Source organism: Delphinapterus leucas, chromosome 20, assembly GCF_059928025.1.
Source record: "Delphinapterus leucas isolate spDelLeu-1000000601 "Yukka" chromosome 20, BTC_Dleu_Yukka2, whole genome shotgun sequence".
Classification (NCBI taxonomy): domain Eukaryota; kingdom Metazoa; phylum Chordata; class Mammalia; order Artiodactyla; family Monodontidae; genus Delphinapterus; species Delphinapterus leucas.
Genome location: NC_143148.1, coordinates 12,329,496 through 12,348,936, shown reverse-complemented (window position 1 = coordinate 12,348,936; position 19,441 = coordinate 12,329,496).

Below are 19,441 nucleotides of genomic sequence, written 5' to 3'. Positions count from 1 at the left end.
TGAGGGTCTTGAGGTGAGAAAGGACCCCGGGCTGTGGATGTGGTGTTCCTGGGAGGAGAGTCCAGCTGGATCATGGAATCTGACCCCAGATGTTGATCTGCTTTTACTTTGGACACAATGCTGCCTCTTGATTCCCAAAATTCTCATTGGAACCTCAAAGTGAGGTGAGGATAGGGGTCATAGAACTGACTATCTGTGGTTGGGCAAGAGGTAGAAGACCATAGCTGCACTTCCATGGAACTTCCCACAGAACTAGAGAAGAGTAACTCACGGTCTCAGCTGGCAGAGGGACTGGCCAGGGCTTGGAAATAGTAACAAACACCAATATGATACTGAAAAATCCCAGCTGTCTCGAGGATTAGAATTCACAGAGAGCCCCAATGGTTCCCTACCCAGATCCTTAGGGAAGCCCTCTACATTGATTGTATCATTTCCATTATTATTATTATTATTGATGTTTCCCATTTTACATGTGGGTATACTGAGGACAGAAAACAGAGAGTGGGCAAGGGGCACACGTGTGAATCCTTTCTCTCCTGCTCTGCACTCACTTCCCCTTCCTGCGATTGGGTTTCCCCACCAGTGGAAAGGGAGTATTTGGGAAGAGAAAGTTGTATTTGAGGGTGTGTGAAGTCCCCGTTAGGCGTGATTCCTGGTGTGTCAGGGCTGTTATTAGCAGGCAGAGAGAACTATGTCAGGAGAGATTTGGGTAAACTCCAGTGTCGGGAACAGAGAGGGGCCCTAGGATGCTAAAAGTGGGAGTAGAGAAAAGAGGAGTGGTCCTGCTGTTTCTCTCTCACTGACATTTTTCCTTAATATTGTTGGTTACCCCTGGTAAACACCAACTGTGAAGACTAAGCCCAGGTATGTGTGGCGTGATCCAAGAACAAAGAACAAGATAAACTCAAAGGGCCAACATTGCCGGAACAAAGAGTTACAGGACCCCTGTCACTTATGCATCTTTGTGCTGTGCGTGTTGGTGCATAAGTGAGTATCCATACCTCTTTATGGCTATATGTGCACATCTGTGTGAGTGCCTTACAGGATGTGAATGTGTCCGTTGCCAGTGTGCCTGAATGCATGCCGATCTGCCTGTGGGTAACATGAGTACATGCTTTGGCATATATGTCTGTTGGGGGATATTTACATGTGTGTCTCTGGGTCCAACATGTAGACTGTGCATTCACATCCATGTGTGCGCATGTAAAACTTGTGACTATACATAAGTGTGTGGGTGTTTGTGTGTGTGTATTCTGGTGTGGTATGTAGGCATGCAGGCCATGTTGTGAACGTGGGAACTTCTGAGATCTGCTTGTTCCTGTCTGTGTTTGGATTCCAAGAGACCTGGCCCAGCTCCATCTCCCTAAGTCTTTATTGAATTTGTTACAATATTGCTTCTGTTTTATGTTTTGGCTTTTTAGCTGGTGAGGCATGTGGAATCTTACCTCCCCCACCAGGGATCGAACCCGCACCCCCTGCATTGGAAGGTGAACACTTAACCACTGGACAGCCAGGGAAGTCCCTCCATTTCCCTTCTTAAAAAAAAAAAGCAAATAGTTCCCTTATTTTTCAGGATATTACCTTCTTCAGTCTTCAAGGGTCATACTAAGTAGAAAAACTTCCGTAGGACAGATGTGTCCTGAGAACATTCTGAGGTAGGTCACTCCCATTGGATCAACTTCTTCTCAGAAAATTCTCTTTCCCACGATATTATCCCCAGGCTCTTAAGCCTTTTAATAGAGGCATTCAACCAGTGTCTACTGAACCCGCTACTTCATGCCAGCTTGTGCTGGGTGATGTTGAGAGCATAGGGCTGACCAAGACAGCCCTGGGACCTGCCCTCATGGAGCTCTCACTCCAGAGGGGGAGACAGATCAGTCACCAGGCAATGACAGCTCAGGATGGATAGCGCTGGGATGAGGCGCACAGGCAGAGGGGTCAAGGTCAAGATGGGGGGGGGGCACAGGCAGAAAGGTCAAGGTCAAGATGGCGGGGCTCAGGGCTGGGACACCTGATTCAACCTTGTAGCTTCTGGGTAAACCACTAGAGGGATCAGTAGGAATTTTTCCATAGAAGGATAGGGAGAGTTGGGAGGGAGAGTTCCAGGCAGAGGAATCAGCTTGTATAAAGGCCAGAGGCCCGTGGAGCATGGTTGAGAGCTTGTTAGAGCACAGAGATCTGGGGCCATGTTCACTGGTGAGTCTGGAGCCATGAGCAGGTGTCCGATCTGGTGGACCATATGCAACTGGGTTGGGGGAGTTTGGACTCTGTCCTGAAGCTACAGGGAGTCACAGAAGGCTTTTAAGCAGGGGAACAAAATGGTCAGATTTGTGTTTCAGAAAGATTCTTCAGAGTTTTGGAGATGAGACCATAAGCCGAGAGATGAGGAAGTGACTTCTACAGGTGAGAGAGGACAGGACCATGGAGATGGGTAGAGAGGGTGGGTTGGAGAAAGGTATGGAAGGAAGAACTAATTCTTACTTGGTTCTATGTTGACTTTGCTGTGGTGAGGGAGGAGGCTAGTGTTGGGGAGAGATGGTAGTGTTGTTTATTGGTTTGGGGACACAGGTCAAGGGCAGGTCTGAGGCAAGAGAAAACGAGCTCAACTTTGGACATGTTGAACCATGGCATAGTCCCTACTCTTAGGGATTTCTTAGGCTAGTGGGAGAGCAGACCTGGATAAATTAAAGTCCTCAATGATGCCATTAGTTTTAATTAGTAATTATTAGTAATAAATTACTACTTACGGTTGAGGATTGGGAAGGCCTGGTAGGGGAGGTGTCATTTGAACTGGGTCTTGTGGGATGAGTTCACAGGTAAGGGAAGAGAGCAGGGCGGTCCAAGCCAGGTCTTAGATATGTGAGATGGATGGAACAGAACAGGTATCTTTCACAGTAACACCTCCCCGTTCCCTGTCCCAACCTTATCAACTCTCTATCCTCTACCCCCTAGCCTGACCCAAAACTCTTAGGAGAAACCTGGCTCATGCCCACAAGTGTGCCTGAAATGTATGATGCTGTCCAAATGAGAATCTTTTTTTAAAAATTGAACTGAAATTTATACACCATAAAATGTTCAGCAGCATTTGGTACATTCACCGTGTTGAGAAACCACCATCTCTAACTAGTTCCAACAAATTTCCAAATGAGAATTTTTTTTTTTTTTTTTTTTTGGCCACACCGTGCGGCTTGTGGGATCTTAGTTCTCTGACCAGGGACTGAACCCGCACCCTTGGCAGTGAAAGCATGGAGTCCTAACCATTGGACAACTGGGGAATCCCCAAATGAGAATCTTAAGTTAGCCTTCTTGTTTTAAATTTAAATACTAGTACTGCAATAGTGATATCATTCATTGAACTTAGCATCTTACTGTGTGAAATTTTTAATGAGTGTGATCTTATTAAAGTCCTCATAGCAAGCCTATGGTGTTGGTTTTGTCATCCCCATTTTGCAAATGAGTTAAGTACAGTCCAAAGAGTTGGAAGTGAGTTGCTTTGGGTTTCACAGGCAATAAAGGTAGAGGCTGAACATGGCCTCGTGTGACTGACTCTAAATTTCATGCTCTTCACCACCGCTCTGGACTGCCAAGCTCCACCTTTTCTTCTTGATGAGCCATCAGAAAACTGTCCTTGATAGCCTGTGGTTTTTGGAAAACTTCCTTGTAAGCCTGAAATAAAACATTCCAAAATGTTACAAATGTATATTTAAAAGGTCTCTTAATAGGGAGGAGACTTGACCTTTTATTGTTTTTGTATTCTTTGGAACATTAACCAAAGACCTGCTCAACCAGTGTTACCATCCAGGCTATTGGCAGTGAAATGGTGAGTGAGCCTGGAGAACAAGGGGTTTGGTCAGGGAGTGAGATGTTTGTGTTTCAGATTTCAGTGATGACAAGGATTAGGGTAGGGCTGGTGGGAGTGTTGGCTGGAATTAGTGAGGCCAAAGAAGAGAACACAGTCAAGTTTCCTTTTGTCTGATTGTTTGGACAGCCATGGCCACTGAAGAGGCTCCTTCTCAGAAGAATGTCAGGTCTTGGAGTAGAGAGAGGGGGGAAAGTTTGCTAGATGACAGAGATGAAGGAGGCAGACTCAAAAAAGAAAGAATCTTTATAAGTGGATGGAGTGGTCATACTCTAGACGTGCTCTGAGGAGTTTCTGATTCCGGTTATGGTTGAGTAGCTTCTATAGGGACAAGTATCCTGAAAATAACAACTATAAACTCAGAATAAAACATTAAAATAAACCCCAATTCCCTGAAATTGCTGAAAAGTGAATAAAGCAGGCAGACACTGAAGGGAGCTAGAGGAAGAGAATTTCCTGTTTATTATAAATTTTGGCCTGAAGGCAAGCCATGGAAGGTGCTGTGGAGGTGGCTAAAACACAGATAGAAACACTGGAATTTTTCTGACTTGAAGAACCAGAGGACAGAGTTTAGGGTGATTATAACACCTGGTGGTAGTGGTGGTAGAATCTCAAAAAAGGAGAGAGACAGAGAGGGCGAGCCCCAAATTCTATGTATAAACTCTGTCCAAATTTCTGACTGATTGTTGAACTATTTATGTGCTGGAAAACTCCAAGCGGTGTCAGCCAAGGCTAAAAGAACTGAAATAAGATTTCAGAGCTGAGCCTTTGAGCTCAGTCAAATTTAACTGCTCCCTGAAAACAAAACAAAATAAACCAATATTCTTCAGCAGAACATAACAGAATCCAGAGTCTTTACAATGTACCACTTGCAATATCCAGGATAAAATCCAAAATTACTAGGCATATGAAGATACAGGAAAATATAACCATACTCGAGAAAAGGAAACTGATGGAGAACAACCCTAGCATGACCCTAATGTTGGAATTTAGCAGACAAAATTTTAAAAACACCTGTTATGTCTGTGCTCAAGGGTGTCAAAATGGTATTGAGACATAAGAGGTATTGACCCTAATTCTGACCCTGAGACTCATTGGAGGTGGTTGAATGAGTAACTTTCACTGGAGAGAGTGTTAGAAAAGCTATGCTATTAAGAGGAGAGACTATTCAGAGTAGGACCGGGAAATGGAAAAAAAATTTGGACATGTGGTTCATTTATTTAGCAACTATTAATAGAACATCTGTTAAAGTGGCCAAGATGGCAGAGCAGGAAGACCCTGAGCGCACCTCATCCCACAGGCCCACCAGAATTACAACTATTTACAGAGCAACTGTTGATGAGAAAGACCTGAAAACTAGCAGAAAAGATCTTCTACAACTAAAGGTATAAAGAAGGAACCACAATGACATGGGTAGGAAGGGCAGAGATGCAGCATAGTCAAGACCTATACCTCCAGGTGGTCAACCCACAAACAGGAGGACAATTACAATTGTAGAGATTCCTGCCAAGGACTGAGGGGTTCCAAACCCCACATTGGGCTCCCCAGCCAGGGAGTCCTGCCGCAGGAAGATGAGCCCCCAGAACATTTGACTTTGAAGGCCAGTGGGGGTTATTTTCAGGAGCCAAGTCTTGAGCCATGGCCAAAGTTTCTGGCTTTTTTTTTTTTGCGGTACGCGGGCCTCTCACTGTTGTGGCCTCTCCCGTTGCGGAGCACAGGCTCCGGACGCGCAGGCTCAGCAGCCATAGCTCACGGGCCCAGCCGCTCCGCGGCATGTGGGATCTTCCCAGACCGGGGCACGAACCCGTGTCCCCTGCATCGGCAGGCGGACTCTCAACCACTGTGCCACCAGGGAAGCCCATCTGGTTGTTTTTTTTTAAAGCCACTCAGTTTGTGATACTTTGATATGGTACCTAGGAAACTACCTGTCTTAGCAAGCTAATACATCCATTAACAGAAAAATGGATAAGCAAAATATGGTATATCCATACAATTGAATTGTATTCAGCCATTAAAAGGAATAAAGTACTGATACATACTGTCACTAGCAGGACCCTTGAAAACATCATGCTAGGCAAAAGAAGCCAGTCACAAAAGACCACATATTGCATGATTCCATTTATATGAAAGTCAAGAACAGAGAAGCTATAGAGATAGAAAGTAGATTAGTTGTTGCTTAGGGTGGGGGTGGGGTGACAGAGTAGGGGAGTGACACCTAGAAGGTATGAGGTTTATTTTTGAGGTGATGAAAATGTTCCAAAATCGACTGCAGTGATGATTGCACCTATCTATGAATGTATCAAGAAACATTTAATTATATACTTTAAGTGGGTGAATTTTATGACATGTGAATTATATCCCAATAAAACCTTTTTAAAAGCCCCCCAAAAATAAAGAAAATGTCCTCTCTGACTATATATCCTGATGTGTTCTTCCTACCAGTGAAAGTATAAAGACAATCGATTCACCTAATTTCTGAGAAGAATTTACTCCAAGGAAATAAAAGGGATATCGACTCTCTCAAAACTTTCTCATACCATCTGGTGTCACCCCAAACCCTTGGGCTTCTCTTCTTGCATCATAGCCTTCGACACTATCCTGTCCTTCCATCAGAGCCCTGGCTACTCTTGCTGTCACTGTCCAGAGATGTTAGTCTTTCACTTCACTGTGAGCCCCATGTGGTCACTGAGTGAATCTATCCTGGTCACCATTATGGCTTCAGTTCCTTCCACAGGGCCCCATTTAGAATAGGGATGTTTGTTGAATGACTGCAGTGCCTTATAGCTCTTGGAATTTCTAGGAAGTTTCTAATTGACTCTCCTCATCAATAAAAGTGAAGGTGGGTACAAGGCATGACCATTTCTTGTCCAACGTGAGATACCCCTAACAGCAATCTTCACTACAGAGGTACCCATTAGGTGACTCTCCATGGTGGTCCTAGTCTCTCACTGCCCAACTCTTCTCCCTCCCTTCTTTCCTTTCATGGGTGTCAGATCTGTATCCTTGTCTGAAGACTTTTCCTGACCCACTCTGCTTTCTTCCTCTTTTGTCTTTCCCACACATTATCCCCCAATAAAATGATGCACTCCCAGCTCTGTCTGAACCTCTGTTTCCTGAAGGACTCAATTTACATACTGTCCATCATGGCATTTGTTCTTTATTCCATACCCAGTCTCAAAACTCTTCCAATTTTAGAAAATCCCATACTGTGTGACTCTTCATCAGGGGAAAGTCTTTGTCTCCCACCACAGCAGCTGAAGGGGTAACCATTAATTCTTCCTCACCACATTCTGACTGTGGCTTGGCTAACTGGATCATCCTGCTGGGAACTTTGACTCTTGCTGGAGGAAGTGACACAAAAACACAGACACGATTAGGAAGTTGTCCACAGTGGTTTCAATGGGTCAAGAGTCCCAAAGCAGTAGTGTTCAGTGCCTGGGGACTGGGTGGGGTGGCAGTGGCAGCAGCAGCCCCTAGCTGGATGGTTCTGGTCATTACCTTGGCTGATGTCCTCCTGGCATAGCTCTTTTTTTTCCTACTCATATTCTTAGCCTAGCTTTCCAGAATTCCTATTGATTTTGTGGGCTAACCAATCACCTTCCAGTAGCTAGTAGACTTTTCTACTTAAATTAGCCAAAGACATTTTATGTTAATTAAAAATAGGAACCTTGACTGTTAGGGGACTTGGGAGTCTCTGGGAGGTATCCTGTTGAGAAAGAAGTTATAAAGGATGAGCTGTTATCCCTAGAGTGATACCTGAAACCCCTCTTTCACTCACGCCCTATGTTCAATACATTAGCAAACCCTGCAATCTCATGCATCATAATAAATCCCAAATCCATCATCTTCTCCCCACCTCCACTGGTTCTGCTGTGTCTGAGCCAACATCACTGCTTATAGTAGCTTCCTAATTGGTCCCTGATTTTGTTCCCCCTCCCTCCCTCAGTTTATTCATTGTATAATAGCTAGAGCGAGCCATTCAGAACATGTCGATACATGTCACCCTATGTTCCCCAACCTTCCCAAAGACCTCCATCTCACTCAGGTCCTCACCAAAGGCCACGATGCCCCACACAATCCAGCCCTTTAACCCTTTGCTTCATCTCATTCACTCCTACTCTCTCATTTCCTCCTCTGCTCCAGCCACACGTCTCCTTGTGGATTCAGGCACACACACATAGTCTTCTGCCTTATGACTCTGCTCTTCTTAATTGTTCTGCCAGGAGCGCTCCCTTCCCAGATATCTGCACAGCTTTCTCCTCACTGCCTTGTGAAACCACCCATGCCACCAACTGAAAATTCCAATTCTGGAATTCCCTAGCCCATTTCCCTGCTTTGCTTTTCTAATGCACTATACCATTTAAAAATTTATTATGCTTATTCTTCATTGGCCGCCTTTGGTCTTTATCAGGGAAAAGTCAAAGGAACAACATAAAGGTATGGAGTCTACAACAAGAATTTGGTACAGTCAGAAACCTAGCTGGAGGTGAACAAATGAACTTAAAATCTGCAAGCCGTTGCCGAAGTCTTGGACAGAGCATTGCTTTTCTGCTGGATGTAGAAGACACACAGCTCCCTATTTCTGGGTGAACCTCGCTGACCTGTGTCCCTTGACAGTGTAATAGTGCCTTATCTTAGGACTGTTGTGAGAATTTAGGAAGATGAAGAGCTTGGGTGCGCGTGGACACGTGGGCAGGGCTCTGTTCTCGGACGGTTCCTGCCACATCCAACAGGGGGCGCTCAGCGGGCCGTGAGGCAGAGCTCATAGGTCGGAGGGATGTTGCCAAAGCCCGAGACCTTGGGCGTGACGTCGATGTCAGTGGGTGGCACCAGCGAGCGTAGGGAGAAGTTCTGAAGGATGGAGGTGAAGTAGAGAAAGATTTCCATGCAGGCCATGGCCTCGCCCAGGCAGACGTGCTTTCCTGTGGGCATAGAGCAGGGCGGGAGGGAGGGTCAGAGCTGCACGGGATAATGGGAGCAGGGAGAGTGTTCCGGTCCCACCACCCCTCCGCCTCAGCTGCCTCCTCAGCATCTCTGGGGTCATGATAACACCCACTTTTTAGGGTTATTATAAAGATGCAGTGGGTTTCTATAGTAGTTGTGGCTCGCGGGCTTAGTTGCTCTGAGGCACGTGGGATCTTCCCGGACCAGGGCTCAAACCCGTGTCCCCTGCATTGGCAGGTGGATTGTTAACCACTGCGCCACCAGGGAAGAGGTCAGAGACTCCACTCTTAAAGGGCACACAAAACCTCATGCTCTGAGGCCGGGGCAGAAGCAGTACTATGAAAGGAGTATAGGTCAAACCCACCTGCTGATCTTGGAGAGCCTGACAGGGCAGTCTCCAGTTGGTAGGTGGAGCCAGGCCCAGGGGGTCCTGGAGAGGCAGGAGGCAACTGGAGCTCACCTTGGAGACGTAGACACTGGGGCAGCCATTCTGAGGGGCTCGTTCTACCGTGAGGACTTTGGTGTTGGCAAATACGATTTTTAAATCCTCTCTTTAGCTTATTAGCCTCAGGATCCAACACTGTCCCCCACCCACCAGACTTTACACACCATTGCTGGGACTTCTCAGGCCAAGCAACTAATTGGGTGGGGACACAGCCCCACCCATCAGCAGGCCAGCTGCTGTAGGACCCCCAGAGCCCCCAGCCACCCCAGGACCCAGCCCCACTCATCAGTGCACCAGCACTAGTGCCAGGACCCCTGAGGCCTCACAGCCAGCCATTTGGACCCAGCCCCAACCACCAGCAGACTGACACTAACTCTGAGGCACCCAGGGCCTTGCAGTCAGTGACCCCAAGACCCATCAGTGGCTGACACTAGCCCCAGGACCCCCTGGGCCTGGCTCCACCTACCAACTGGAGGACAGCAGCCCTAGGACCACAGCAATCCTGCAGCCTGCCCTTTCAGAACCCAGCACACCCACCAGCAGGCTGGCATCAGCCCCAGGACCCCCTGAGCCCTAGCCCTGCCCACCAGTGAGCCAGCACTAGCACCAGGACCCCCTGGAGCTCCACAACCAGCCACCATCTTGTGTCTCAGCCCCAACCACTAGTGGCTGGCCACCTCTACACAAGGCAGGGCCTGGCAACCAACCAGACTGGGGCTAGCCACATCTACCAGACCACAGCCCACTACTACCAGAGGGCTCATGCAGCACACATAAGGGGCACCCCTAGATCAAACAGTACTGGTGACCAGAGGGTAGTATACTACTGGGTTGCATAGGACATCTCCCACAAAAGATCACTTCTCCAAGGTCGGGAAACATAACCTACCAAGTACATTGAAATAAAAACAGTGTATTAGGCAAAATGAGGCGACAGGAATATGTTCCCAATGAAGGAACAAGATAAAGCCCCAGAAGAAGAACTAAGTGAAGTGGAGATAAGCAATCTGCCCAATAAAGAGTTCATGGTCAAAGATGGTCATAAAGATGATCATAAAGATGGTCAAAGAACTCAGGAGAAGACTGAATGGACAGAGTGAGAAGTTAGAAATTTTTAACAAAGAGTTAATAGAGAAGAACCAAACAGGGCTTTAGATGATACAGAGGAACAGATCAGCAAGGTGGAAGACAGAGTAGTGGAAATCACTGAAGCGGATCAGAGAAAAGAAAAAAGAATTAAAAAAATTGAAGACAGGGCTTCCCTGGTGGCGCAGTGGTTGAGAGTCCGCCTGCCGATGTGGCGGACACGGGTTCGTGCCCCGGTCCGGGAAGATCCCACATGCCGCGGAGCGGCTGGGCCCGTGAGCCATGGCCGCTGAGCCTGCACGTCCGGAGCCTGTGCTCCGCAACGGGAGAGGCCACAACAGTGAGAGGCCTGCGTACCGAAAAAAAAAAAAAAATTGAAGACAGTTGAAGAGATCTCTAGGACAACATCAAGTACACTAATATTTGCAATACAAGGGCCCCAGAAGGAGAAGGAAGAGAGAACAGAGCAGAGAACATATCTGAAAACAGAATAACTGACAACTTCCCTAACCTGGGTAAGGAAACGACATCCAGGTCCAGGAGACATGGAGAGTCCTAAACAGGATCAAGACCAAATAAGACCACACCAAGACACATAACTAATTAAAATGGCAAAAATTAAAGATAAAGAAAGAATATTAAAACCAGCAAAGGAAAGGCAACAAATTACATAAAAAGGAACATTCATCAGGCTGTCAGCTGACTTTTCGGCAGAAACTCTGCAGACCAGAAGGGAGAGGCATGATATATTTAAAGTGATGAAAGGGAAAAAGCCACAACTGAGACTACTCTAGCCAGCAAGGCTTTCACAGATTTGATGGAGAGATCAGAAGCTTTACAGACAAGCAGACGTTAAAAGCGTTCAGCACCATAAAACCAATTTTACAAGAAATGTTTTTGGTTTTTACGTTCAGAAATCTTTATTAAAATGAAAAAACAACATGGCTATAAAATGACACAGCTAAAATTTAAACTTAGATCTGTATTCTCTGAATCTCAAATTTCTAAACATGCTCCTCCTGAGGGGAAAATATTGAATCTATGTATTACCTGGATGTCCCCTCACACATCAATGATCAGAGACCCCCCTTCTCTTACTACAGCTATTCTCCTTTCAGTATGTTCACATAGTCGGTCCCCATGCCCAGTTTCTCCTGACACAGGAGAATCTCCATCTAATAAACATTCACCCCCTTCTCTCCTCAGATTTACAGATCCATTTACAGATCCATTCTCCTGGGGGAAGCTCTCCCTGCCTGCAGCCTCTGCCTCCTCTTCTAAGCATCCCCAACCCCCTCCGGTCCTGTGCTACTTAGTCTCTACTCTCTCCAGGTGAGGGGGCCAGTTATCAGATCTCTCCATCCAATCCAGGAAGAATGGAGCTGGAGAGGCGTGTCTGAGGCCAGGTTGACGGACTGAGGAAAAAGGAGAGGCTAAGAGGGTGAGAAGGGAGAAAATGTTCCTTCCTGGCCTCCTCCATGTCCCTCACCCCCTTGAACTCCTAACAAACAGTTACATAATCAGCTCCCTCTTACTCCCTCCGTGGGCAGCGAGCCAGATGGGTACGTATGGGGCAAAAACAGCAACAACAACAAGCAATGTGTGTTAAGTATGAAAAGAGCAAGAGAAAGCGATTTCAGAGTAACCAAAATCAAGAGAGAGGAAGAGTGGCAGGGGGGAGAGAGAGGGAGAGAGAGAGGTAGAGAGAGAAGGAGAGAGAGGAAGAGAGGGAGAGGGAGAGAGGGAGAGGGAGAGCGAGGGAGAGGGAGGGAGAGGGAGAGAAGGAGGGAGAGGGAGAGAGGGAGGGAGGGAGAAGGAGGGAGAGAGAGAGAGAGAGAGGGAAGGAGAGAGAGAGAGGGAGGGAGAGAGGGAGGGAGAGAGGGAGGGAGAGAGGGAGGGAGAGAGGGAGGGAGAGAGGGAGGGAGGAAGGAGGGAGAGGGAGAGAGGGAGGGAGGGAGACGGAGAGAGGGAGGGAGAGAGGGAGGGAGAGAGGGAGGGAGAGGGAGAGTAAGAGAGCCAAGGAGAGAGAGAAAGAGACAAAGTGTCAAAGAGATGAAAAGAGAGAAGTGGGGAGAGGATGAGGGGGAGGGAGGAGGCAGGGAATGATTAACTAGGACCCAGAGAAACAGGGAGAAGGCATCAGAGAAGGACACAAAACACAGACAGAGGGAGAGACAGAGCCAGAGATGGAGAGAGACACATACAGAGAAAGGGAGAGCTAGAGCTAGAGAGACACACGCTCAGAGATGTGTAGACACAGATAAAGACTGAGAGAGACCTGGAGAGATCTAGTGAAGCAAGCAATAGAGATTCAGAGTAGAGAGCCAGAGAAACACAAAAGGACTGGGATAGAAAGTCAGAGAGAGGGGCAAAGAGACACAAAGAGAAGAGAACAGTCCGGGGAAGGACACAGAGACCTGCCTGAGGCAGAAACAGAGGCAGCAGCAGGGAGGAGATATATAATCCAATCAAAGGGGTTGGCAACTTGGCCAGGCCTCATGAGCAGCCAACTCAGTCAGTATTTTTCTAGTGTGTCTTGCGTGTCGGGCCCCGACAGACTTGATCTCTTAATCCCAGCAACAAGCCTCAGTGATGATAATTGCGGCTAACACTTGGCACTGTGTCCCAGGAACGTTCTAAGTCCTTTGCACAGATCTCACCTGGTCCCACAGCAACCCTACATGGTAAGGACAACTATTATCTCCATTTTACAAAGGGGGAGATGAAGCCATGCAGAGGGTGAAGTTGATCCCCGGTGGCCTTGGCCTGCAGCGGCTTGAAGCAGGATTTTGGTTCCCCGCCAGAGACTGAGGTCGGGCCACGGCAGTGAAAGTGCTGAATCCTGGCCACTACACCACTAGAGGCCAGTGACCAGTGACAAGGCCCTGGCCCGTTAGCTGCGTAGAAATGAATTTCCACATCGAAATGGAAAGTAGTGAAGCAAATAAAGTATTTATTAGGAGAAAAAAGTACAGTATGTGTGGATAGACACACGGGCGGGCTCAGAGAGAGAGTCATGCCCTCATGGTAGTTTGAATCACTTTTATGGGTCACTTCGTCTGGGTTTCCTTTGGTCAATCATCTTGCTTTGCCTGGTTCTGCGTCCGTATTTGCTATAACTTAGGGTCCTCCTCTGTGTGTGTGTACATCTCTTAGCCGAGATGGATTCTAGCAAAGAGGCCTACGGGTAGTTAGCATCACTTACTATGGGGTGGCGCCCCATCGCTTTTTGACCTCCAGGGAGCCTTTCTGTGCGTGTGTAGACAGGGAGGTCTCCTTGATTTCAAGAACGAGGAATAAAGAGCCTTTTATCTATTATCTGGGCAGGGCCCAGCCTCCTCTCTCGACTGTCCTGCTCTTGATATTTTGGAGTTTCTGTCCACAGGGAACGAACTCCAGCTGCTCAGCCTGGGGCCCATCTATCTTCTGCCTCAAAATCACTTATCTGGGGCTTCCCTGGTGGCGCAGTGGTTGGGGGTCCGCCTGCCGATGCAGGGGACACGGGTTCGTGCCCCGGTCCGGGAAGATCCCACATGCTGCGGAGCGGCTGGGCCCGTGAGCCCTGGCCGCTGAGCCTGCGCATCCGGAGCCTGTGCTCCACAACGGGAGAGGCCGCAACGATGAGAGGCCCTCGTACCGCCAAAAAAAAAAAAAAAAAAAAAATCACTTCTCAAGGTCACCAGCTAGCGGTCAAGATGCAACACCCAAGCAATCTGTCTCCAGTCCATCATTTCAACACGTCCCCTCCCAAGAGAGGAATGACTGAGGACTTTAAGGATATGTCCCCCAACCCCCAAATTTGGAGAAGTGAGGGTTCTTTGCCTGGAATCCAAAGATTGATAGCAGGAGCCCACAAATGCCCTGAAATGATTGTGCAATGTGACTGTCATGCCCACCTGGAGAAATTGTGCACAAGTATTTTGGATCCCTGGAAGATACAGCTCTTATGTACGCCACACATGGTTATTATGAACCCTATTATGTGCCAGGCACTATTCTGGAGGATGAGGGGTCCACAGGGAGCAAAGCAAATAATCACAATAATGAAAAAATCGGTAAGAATCCCTGTCCTCATGGAGCTGTCACTTGGGTAGGAGGAGTCATTGTCAGAGGCCACCTCTGATGGCTCCTAGAGTTTGTCAAGCTGGCTCTCACCTTAAGGACGTTGCCCTTGCTGCTCCCTCTGCCAGGAACATGCCTCCACACACCTTCCCATGATCGACTCTCAGAAGTCACCGCCTCCAAGAAGCCCTCTCTGACTACCCAATCTGAAGCAGCCCTCACCAGTCAGTATCCATCATATTTCCTTCTTTAATTTGCTTCGCGGCATTTATCACTAGCTGAGGTCATCTTATTTATTCAATACACTGTTTGCTTTAAGACTGTCTCGTCTGCTAGAAGTTACCAATTCCACGAGGGGAGGGGCTTTGAGTTTCTTGTTATTTGCTAGAGTCCCTATGCCTACATTAATATGTCACATATGCTGACTAAACCCTTGTCGATCAGTAATGACAACTAACTCATGTATCACGTTCCCACGGGCCACTAGACGCTCCATGCTTCTTACAAGTATTAACTCAGTTAATCTCCCGGTGACCCTTGGAGGAAGGGATTCTACATGGGGAAAGCGGGACAGAGAGCTTAAGAAACTCACTCAGACTCACAGCGCTGGGCAATGGCAGGGTCATGATCCAGACTCAGCGCTGTGGCTCAGTCCCTGCTCTTCACCACTCTGCCCTGCGGGTCCCCTGAGCCCGTGCATTCTGTCCCTCCACCCCCAGCCCTGGAGTGATGGGACCAGGCTCAGCACCTTGACAAGATCAGATTCCGCAGCCTCTAGGGCTGTCTCATTTGTGCCCATGGGATTCTAATTGATGGAGGTGACTGAGTGATAACATGGAGAGGTCAGTGCCATTCAAGAAAAGTCTAATGTTGGCCACATTCCCCCCAGGAATGAGAGGCACAGCACGCAGGGCCACAGGAAAAGGCAGCAAGCAGCATTGGTCAAGAGGCAGAAAGGAATAAGAGGAAGACACAGGCCACAGCCTTTACTGGGAAAGGCAGGGCAGAGTCAGCTGCATAGGACTAGCTAATCTGAATCATTCCAGTGGGCTCTGGAGCATAGGGGCTGTCCTAGTTGTCTGGTACCTGGCCCTTGGGTTGATTTAGTACTGGGAAAATATTGGCTTGCCTGTCACTGTTCCAGCGTAAGTGCCTCTCCCACTGGACTTGTCTCAGTCTTTGCTGTGTCCCCACCCCCTGAGAGGCTACTCAATAAATATTCACTAAAAGACAATTTAATTAAAAAGACAACAGGCTACGGAAGTATTCCAGGAAGTATCCCCCCCTCCCCCTCCCCCTCCCCTCCCCTCCCCTCCTCCTCCCTCTCCCCATCCCCACCACCTTCACCCATTCCCCACTTGGCCAGATCCTCTGATTGCATAACCTCTGTTCTGGCTCCTGCTGCTGAAACTGCTTCTTTTGGAAACAAAACAAGGGATTTCCCTGGTGGCACAGTGGTTAAGAATCCACCTGCCAATGCAGGGGACATGGGTTCGTGCCCCGGTCCGGGAAGATCCCACATGCCACAGAGCAGCTAAGCCTGTGTGCCACAACTACTGAGCCTGCGCTCTAGAGCCCGCGAGCCACACTACTGAGTCCACGCGCCACAACTACTGAAGCCCGCGCGCCTAGAGCCCATGCTCTGCAACAAGAGAAGCCACCGCAGTGAGAAGCCCGCGCACCGCAACGAAGAGTAGCCCCCGCTCGCCACAGCTAGAGAAAGCCTGTGTGCAGCAACGAAGACCCAACACAGCCAAAAATTGATAAATGAATAATTTTTTTAAAAAGGGAAGAAAAAAAAAGAAACAAAACAAACACTAACCTTGGCGATACTAGTCCCTTCCACGCACATATCTGGCACTGGCAGGAGAGCTGATTCTCAGCAGGTGTCTGGGCCAGGTGTTGGGCAGGACAGCTCTGGCCAGTGACCCCTGCAGGCTCAGACTGCCCAACCGTGCGAGTAGCACCCAGCTGGTCACCATGGGGCTAGTGCTCCCTCCTTGCAGGACAAGGGCTGCAACTGCGAGGCCGGTTGAGAGGTGAGAATGCCGGCTGCCAGCAGGTGAGGGAGGGAGGGGCCCCAGACTCTGCAGCCCAGACTTTCTGCGTCTCTGCGGCTGTCACGATTTGCCCTGAAGAGAGGCTACCATCTTGCTGATCTGTAATGTTCTAGAAGATCCGTACTCGACCTCAGACTCTTACTGTCAGGCTCTCTCTTTCTTCTTTGGGCCTCCCGCCTTCCCCAGCCCTCTCTCCCTCTCTTCCTCTCTCTCTTCTCTTTAGGGGAGAAAAAAGCCTCAGCGGGGCCTTCAGCTATGTAAAAGGAAAGCCAAAGACTTATTTAGGATCAGAAACATCTAAGCCAACGAGGAGGAAACATGCTACATAATAATATTTACCCCCTAGATGTGACCGATCGTGCCGAACAAGGTGCATTGCCCTCACCCCCACAGGGTGGTCATTAGCCTCTTTCAGAGTGCATTCACCTCAGCTCACAAAAAGAGCCTTTTAGCAAGGAGGGCACACTCACCAGTGCTTGGTAAGCTGTTGACTTTAGGGAGAAAAAAGGCTTTTTGTTTCATTTTGTTTTGTTTTGTTTTTGTAAAAGAGAAAAGGAAAACTGGGGGAAAATGAAATAGCATGTTTAATGAATAAACCCGTACAATTGTACTCCTTTGCTGTTGCTTTTTGTTGGGTGGGTCCACAGGTGAATTTCACAGATGTTGCCATTCAGTGTGTGTACTTTTATTTCAGCCCCAGACTCATTTTCTTTCACTTTGGAGCTAATGCCAGCTGCATGTCTAGTTTTGAGTGTGGGAAAATAGAATCAGCAAATCACACTCATTGTTCACCCTTTTCCAGTATTTTGTTTGTTTCTGCAGCAGTAGTGTGTGCCAACTTTTCCTGTATATACTCCGCAGATCGACTTCCTCCTCTGCCCACTGCCTCGTCTTCCATTTCCTTCCACAGGTGTTGGTTGATCCCAACCGCACTCCTGAATAAATATCCTACCCACCAAACATCATCTCAAAGTCTGCTTCCCAAAGAATCCAACCTGCAATGGCCGTGACTGCACAAAGCCAGCTGTCTATATGCATAGAAGTTAAGGAGTTCCCTGTGGTCTAGTGGTTAGGATTCAGAGCTTTCTGTGCCAGAGGCCCTGGTTCAAATCCCTGGTCAGGGAACTAAGATCCTGCAAGCCACACAGCGCGGCCAAAATTTAAAAAGAAAAATCAGCCATGTGTTTCACTGGGACAGCACCCCTATTTTTGTGGACGCGTTCAGATGTCCATTCAGGACATGTCTGCCACCTGTTTTGTGTCTGTTATGTTGTTCTGTGTCTCCTCCACTTCAAACACTACAGTGGAAACCACAAGAGGAAGCTGGAGGGGAATTCTGAGGCTGATACAGTTTGGGGAGCTCCTAATACCACTAAGACTCTTCAGATGCCACCAAGGTTCCTTGGCCTGGACTGTGATGTTTCAAGTGTCTCTATGGAATCAGGTGAGCCCAAGTGATCTGGGCCAAGGACATCCATTCTGTGCTGTTTTGCTCTCATATCCTGAGCAATGGAAACTGCAAAGCTATACCAAGTGTGAAACAGCTGAGCCTAGGTAAACCGGGTAGCTGTGATAGAGATGGAAGCTTGATCAGCAACATGCAAACAAATGTGCCCAATGGGTGCAGCTAAATCGCACCTGCATGACCCGTTTCACCAGATTGAGGTATAAGTATGGTACATGTCATAGTCAGCTCGAGATCTTATAACAAAACACCAGAGACTGGATGACTTAAACTACAGACATTTATTTTTCACAGTTCTGGAGGATGGTAAGTCTGAGATCAGGGTGCCAGCATTTCTGGTTCTTGGCGAGGGCAGAGTTCCTGGCTTGCAAATGACTGCCTTCTCCCCATATCCTCACATGGTGGAGAGAGGAAGTTCTGGTGTCTCTTCCTCTTCCTATAAGGGCACTAATCTCATGATGGGGGCTGCACCCTCGCAACCTCATCCTAAACTTAATTTCCTCCCAGAGGTCCCATCTCCTAATGCAATGACACTGGGGGATTAGGGCTTTAACATTTTCACTTTGAGTGGACACAAACAGTACACCACCTTTATTTTCCAGTTAATCACTTGAGACCACACATACCTGTGTTAGTAAGAATCCAGCATTTCTCGCTCCTTCCCAAAGTGTCCAGGAATCCAGGGATTTATTCTCAAAGGTGTCGTTTAGATCCAAGAAGCCAGGCAAAGAAAACAATGGGATTTTCCCATGTGTTCATTTCTGCTTTCACTCTCAGGGGGTGTGCAAATTGGGTATTTTCAGGGCAATGCCCCCTCTTGTTGCATCAGTCAGGCCCCAGCAGGGTGTACATGGCATACTCACAGGGCCTGACCAAGGGGAGGTTAATGGTGGGCTTATCTACAGACACGTAGGCGGGGCTAGGGGAACCACTAAGGGCTGGTGAAGTGCTCAGGAGAGTGAATACCAGGAGGTGGGATCATGGGGTCACCTTGGAGTCTGGCTTCCACAGCACCCTTTTGCCCATCAACCATGGTCCTGCATCTGGCCTGCAATATGGAGATGGGGACCAGAACTCCAGGAGTCATCTTGAGTCTTGAAGTGACTTAAGAATTGTACCAGGGCTTTCCCTGGTGGCGCAGTGGTTGAGAGTCCGCCTGCCGATGCAGGGGACACGGGTTTGTGCCCCGGTCTGGGAAGATCCCACACGCTGCGGAGTGGTTGGGCCCGTGAGCCATGGCTGCTGAGCCTGCGCGTCTGGAGCCTGTGCTCCGCAGCGGGAGAGGCCACAACAGTGAGACGCCTGCGTACCGCAAAAAAAAAAAAAAAAAAAGAATTGTACCGGAGTTTGGCTTCAGTGGTTGGTTTGGCAAGCATGTTAGAAATTAGAATGTGTTATGTACCTCAAGGAAAGAATTATGTGCTGTTATTTGACGTGTATTTGCTCTCTCTTACCATTTAGAATGTAACCTTCTTGAACACAAAGACTGTGTCTCCTTGAAGCGCTGATGACGTTGCAGT